Raw genomic sequence first — 6,610 nt, 5'->3', positions numbered from 1 at the left:
AAACACTTTCAGAGTGCTTGACTAATTTCCCTTGTGATGAAGTATTTACAACTTTACCTTTAAAGTCACACGCTCTTCAAACTCGAGAGAAAGCAACATATAACTGACCATATCCGAATACAGGTTCAGGCAGGAATATTCCTACTCTGCCTAGAGTTTATCCTTGTGATTTATTAATAGTCATCACAAATGCTGGCATCATGGGAAACTATCTTCGAATTAATTTAAAAGGGAGACCAGTGTCAGACAGGGACAAATCAATTCTTAGAATCAGAACAACCTCTCCTATTGCAGAGCCTATTAATACTTCAACTTTGATTATGTTAGTTCACAATCTATAATCTGAACAATAAAAATTTAATTTAAAAAAAAAGATTTCTCAATAGCATGATGATTGCACCCACTTTCAATTTTAATTTATGACACGGCATTCCCGAAGGAGTAATACTATTAAGAAATTCGATGGGAAATTTTTCCTTTTCAACATCATCTGTTGAGTCAATGAAATCATCACTCAAATATGTGTGAAAATCTCCATCGAGTATATCCAAAATTTCTTCAATTAATTTAGGAATGTGCTCATTTTTAGGACAAAGAATCACACGTTTAGGTATATTTTTAATATTATCTATAGATATACTATTTCCAAAGGTATCTTCAATAATAGATCTGTTATAAATCATTTCACAGGGAATTTTAATATCTATTCTGAGAGCTTTATTTGTTTCGCACAGCACAAGTCAATGTTTATTCTTAAAGTGCCAGTGCATGTCATATGTACAGCTGGTTGGACGGACTGACGGTCAGTCAGTTAGCCTTTTATATATATAGATCACATGTGTTTGTGGAAGTGATATAATGAAATCATAATAAAGAAGGCAATACAGTTATAATTACTTTGTTTAAACAGACTCTCAATGCAAAGTACTTGAGAGTTTTTTAATAGATTTTTTTTTATTTACACCAGAAATACACATCATTGAAGAAAAACGAGAAGACGTAGCTAAACAAAAGGAGGAAAAAATTTTAAATCACTATTAATACTTTCTTGTTTACCTTCCTAGACTTTGTTCTACACACATAGACACAAAAAACACACATGAATTTATTTAGCAAACCCTAATAGTTTTTAATACTTGCTAGGCACTATTCTAATCCCTTTATAAATAATAACCCAGTTAGCCTTTTAAGCCTTTTAATCATAATGTCACTAAAAGCTGGATATCATTAGTAATCCCATTTTATAGATACTAAAGCCAATATTTCATAGGAAGAGCAGACTCAGATTTGAACCCAGCCAGAAACTGGCACAGCTAATATTTGAATTCAGAATCCGTAGCAATCTTGCTGGGATATGCTATGGTAATAAAATATCTTTGCCTTTTGAAGTTCTACACAGAAAGATGCATTTTTCTCACTCGTACTATATCTACCTACCTAAGTTAGCGCTGACTCGACTCTACATGCTCTTCACACCTGACGGAACAGCCCCTATCAGGAACATAGCTGGTCTCACGGCAAAGGAAAAACAGACACAGCAAACTTCCAGCTAGTAGAGACTCTGCTCAGATGTGATGCACTTCACTTCCCTTGTTTTGTTGACAAATTACATGCCCGCCCCTCCCCCACCCCAAGTATAATGGTAGGATGTATAACATTGGTGGAAAAGGGGATGCAGATAATTACAAAAAAATAATAAAATATGCCACCAACAATGTAGTTAGAAATGGAAGAGAGAAAAAAGGATGAAGAAGGCAGAAAGAAAAGGCCACTGCCTCTTCCAGTTTAGAAATAGAGACTGAATGCCAGTGCCCTCGTGGAGGGCATTTTATCAGATCTATCAAAGCATTTCCTGTCATTGCTCTGTGGAATTTTCACACTTTCAGAAAAAATTTTCCAGAGAAACAAAGGATTTATTTTTGTTATTATAGAAGGCTGGAGAAACTTCCATTAAGTGGAGTTTCAAAACTGCAAATGTTGCCTCATATTGTTATTGGAGAATTTCATGGGCGGGATTTTTCCAATACTAGTGGGAGTGGGGTTTGGGGGGCACCACTGGGTAAGCAGTTGTAGTTCATCAGTCCATTGTGTGTGGGCTCCACATGCCCTACAGTGCTGAGCGAGAGAGCCCACACCCTGCAACCAGCGTCCCAGGGAGCAAAGAGAGGGAACTCCCTTTGTTCAGGAGCTCATGTATTTTAGGTTCCGTGCTCTTATAGTTGCCATGCCTATTCTGGCCAGTGCCCTGTTCCCAGGTTTGACTGACAGGCAAACACTCTCTGTCATTTAGACTTTCCTGGGCATGTATCTATTCTTCCTTTGTCCAGTCCCTTCCCCCAGAATCTGCAGGGAACAGACCTGGAGAGCATTAAAATGCAGCTTTCTGGCATGCTTTTTAATTCATTAATAACCCGGTTAGTGCCCAACTGGTTTGGCTCAGTGGATGGAGCATCGGCCTGTAGACTGAAAGGTCCCAGGTTCGATTCCGGCCAAGGGCATGTACCTTGGTTGCAGGCACATCCCCAGTAGGTGTGCAGGAGGCAGCTGATCAATGTTTCTAACTCTCTATCCTTCTCCTTTCCTCTCTGTGAAAAATCAATAACATATATATTTTTAAAAAAATAACCGGGTTAGTTATAATGGTGTCAATATTATTAAAGTGCTTGACCTATAATGTCAAATATTCCTTTAGGAAAGTATGAGTTTACACTCAGGTATGTATAATTATTTATGTTCCCATACCCTTGATCAATACAGGTATTTCCAGATTTTTGTTTTAATCTTGACCAAGTTGATGGGCAAAAATTCTATTTTGTTTTGATATTTATTCTGAGCTTAGGCATATGATTACATACTTTTTATATATTTACTCGAAGCCTGATGCATGAAATTTGTGCAAGGGGTTTGGCCCTCAAAGCCACAGCAGCTTGCCTTGGCCCTCGCAGCCCCAGCTTCATCCGGAAGGTCGTCCGGAAGGATGTCCAGTCTAATTAGCATGTTATGCTTTTATTATTATAGATTGGCTATTTATATTTATGTGTATTACCTATCAATTTATTCCTTTAATGAATACATCTTTTGAGCTCTTGCTTTGAGATTAAGTTATTGTGTTCACACTTCTTGCTCATTTTTATCTGGTAATTTCACCTTTTTTATAAAGATAAGTAAAAATTTATTTATGGGTTGAAGAGTTTTTTGTTAATTACATTACAATTTTTTTAAGTTGGCCTTTATGGAGAAAGGTATTATTTTTGTTTTGCTATTATAAACTTTAAAGTACACATTTTGTTATACATATTACTACTTTCTTTGTGATTTCTGCTTAGAAAGGTTTTTCCCACCCAGTGGGTAAAAACTTTTTTCACCTATAGTTTTGGTATTCTAATTCTTTAATATTTTTAGTTTTTACATTTAAATCTTTAACCCAGCACAATTTTCTCTTTCCTGGAAAGTGGTTTGAGGTAGAAATCTAAAACTTTCTTTTCACATAGTTATTTTCACCATACCATTATAAAAATTCAACTTTTTCCCATTGATTTGAAATTGATTGCGGCTGCCAGCTCCAGTTGCTCCCTCAGGGCTTCTCCACCTCCCCTCCTTCTGAGGGGCGATTGGGGCAGTAGCTGCTGCTCACACCCGCTGGCCCCAAGCACTCCGTGCTGTCAGCGGATGCGAGCGGGGCCAGCGCTGTCTGCACGTGGGAGTGGGGCTGCAGGCAGACAGGGAACCCGGGGCCACGGCGGAAGGGACCGGGCAAGGGTGTGGAGGATGGGCCAAGACCCACCCCTGTGCCCACCATAGCCTCTCGGCCCACAGTTCCTTTCAAGGTGCATGGTTCCATGCACTGGGTCCCTAGTATCATTATAACAATTCAACTTTTCCCCATTGATTTGAGATGTCTTTAGTACACTAGGTACACCTGAGACTTTCTTCATTTTTACTCTGTTCTGTTGAATTTTTGTACCAGAATCACATTCGCTAAATTATTGCAGATTTAAAATAAATTTTGACATCTAACAGGTAAGTTTTATGTTTTGTAATAATGTAAATGGTTTGTGATTTGAGACAGAAAATATATGAACCTCTCCTGAAATTGTACCCTCTACTTCCTACAGACATGCATTTTTCAAGAGACCATAGTATTAATTAGATTCTCAAAAGGATCCATGGCCCCAAATAACATTAAGTATCACTGATCTAAAGGAAGTGAAAATATTATAGTAAACATCAATGTTCTGCACTAAAGAATTAGCCAAACACTAGCATCTTTTTTTCCAATATTTACAATAAAAGAGTATTTGCTATTGCAGGACTCCTTTTTCACAGCTCGATGAAGAAGCCAGGTTTTGTTCATTTGCTTTAAGGTCTAGTTTATCTGAACCAAATAACAACAGTATATAATCAAGTAAGAAAACAAAATTCAGCAGCAAACAGGAGAACATGTACTGAATGGCTGATTTGCAGTCCTGACAATTTTCATAATGTGAGTCAGATTCAGTGCTTGTCACCTCCTGGAAGGAGGCTTTCTGCCCAACTAAAGGGGCCCCTCCCACTTCCTCTCTCCCACAGTTCACTTGTGTATGCTTCTTATGTGTTCCTCAGCAGAGTTTAAGCTCCAAGCAGGCTTTTATCCATCACTACACTTTCAGTACTTAATCCAGTCAGGCACATAGTAGGAACGCCAAAACATTATAGAATAATATATTTTAACACTTCCCGTGTGGGGAAAAATACAGATGAGGTTTTCCTTTCCCCTCTGTAGACATATATTCAGGTTACCAAGCATGTGGGATTTTTGTACTGTTTTGGTTTATGTTGTTTTTATTTTGTTTACTGTTCTTAAAATACTAGTATATCTTGCAAATCCAATGCTGGAGAAGACTAAAAAGTGACAGGTACTGTCTCTGTCATCTGACTAGTTTTTATGAAGATGATAATGGCAAATGACTGTCCCTTCCCATGGAGGAAAGGGCAAATGCTTGAGCCGAAGTAAGAAAGAAAGGCACTTAACAAATGTTACTTCGATATTTACCATCGTAAACTTGTCCCAGGGTAGAGCCTGGCTCAAGCAAGGTGCTTAATAAATATCTGTTGAATAAGTGATACCGAATGACCATTAGAGAAATAAGACTGTAGTCCTGGCTGGTGTGGCTCAGATGGTTGGGCGCTGCTCCATGCACCGAAAGGTCACTGGTTCTATCCCTGGTCAGGGCACATGCCTGGGTTGTGGGTTCAGTCCCAGGTAGAGGGTGTGTGGGGGAGGCAACCAATCAATGTTTCTCTCTCCCTCTCCCTCTCTCTCTAAAATCAATTTTTTAAAAAAGGATAAGACTGTAGAAGGTGCAGTCACAGGGAGCTGCCATTTCTGTCACTAGAGCTGCTTCAGTGGGAAAAGAGATGCTTGCTCTCCACGTGGCTGACAACTGGGCTGGCCACAGATCATTCCTCACCATCTGCCTGCATTTCCGTCAGAAGGGGAGCGTGTGCGGAGCCATGGAGTCCCACAGACTGTCTTTCCTGTGTGTCACTTTCTTCTTTGCATAAACTAGCTGGATCAAAGACTGTAGAAGGTGCAGTCACAGGGAGCTGCCATTTCTGTCACTAGAGCTGCTTCAGTGGGAAAAGAGATGCTTGCTCTCCATGTGGCTGACAACTGGGCTCGGCCACAGATCATTCCTCACCATCTGCCTGCATTTCCGTCAGAAGGGGAGCATGTGTGGAGCCGTGGAGTCCCACAGACTGTCTTTCCCATGTGTTACTTTCTTCTTTGCATAAACTAGCTGGATCAACTATCTGAGAATAATAATAGAAAACCCAGTATAATTTTGGGATGCAGCACACATTTCATTGAGAACAACAGTCATATCCCCTAACCAGTGGCTCTCAACCTGTGGGTCGCGACCATCGGAAAACACATATAGCATATCAGATATTTACATTACGATTCATAACAGTAGCAAAATTACAGTTATGAAGAAGCAACGAAAATAATTTTATGGTTGGGGGTCACCACAACATGAGGAACTGTATTAAGGGTCGCAGCATTAGGAAGGTTGAGAACCACTGCGTGTTCTCAGTAAATTAGGAAAAAAAACACACACACATAAAAAACATGATTTATATACATAAGCAAGTAGGAGGTGACTAAATACCTATAGTATAAAGGTGAATTTTATGCATAACGAAATTGATTTCACCACAAACTTTACGTGGTCATCTCAGTTGTATCTTTTCTTTAACCCCATCATTTACTATATTAGACCCTTCATAAATCACCCCATAATTTACTCTGAATTTAATGAGACTAAAAATACATAAGTACATTCCTGGCAAATGGCAACTGTTCTTCCCTTGTTATATTTTGAGTTTAGAATTGCCACAACCCAGAGTGATGACAAGGGTCCTCTTTGAATAGACTTTTAACCAACTACGTGGTTGGCGTGTTTGCTGCTGAATTAAGAGCAGATGGTTACTTTGGGACAGCATCTGCATGTGTATTTGTGGAAGTAAAAGATGGTCGTGAGGAAAGAGATAACGATGCCTATAAATTAATGTAGCTCGATTCCCCCCTCAGTCTCACCATAACAGAGCATCTTCACATTATTTCTAC

Source organism: Myotis brandtii, unplaced genomic scaffold (assembly GCF_000412655.1).
Source record: "Myotis brandtii unplaced genomic scaffold, ASM41265v1 scaffold38, whole genome shotgun sequence".
Classification (NCBI taxonomy): Eukaryota; Metazoa; Chordata; class Mammalia; order Chiroptera; family Vespertilionidae; genus Myotis; species Myotis brandtii.
The sequence above is the reverse complement of the archived record's forward strand: the minus strand, read 5'-3'. Positions refer to the sequence as shown.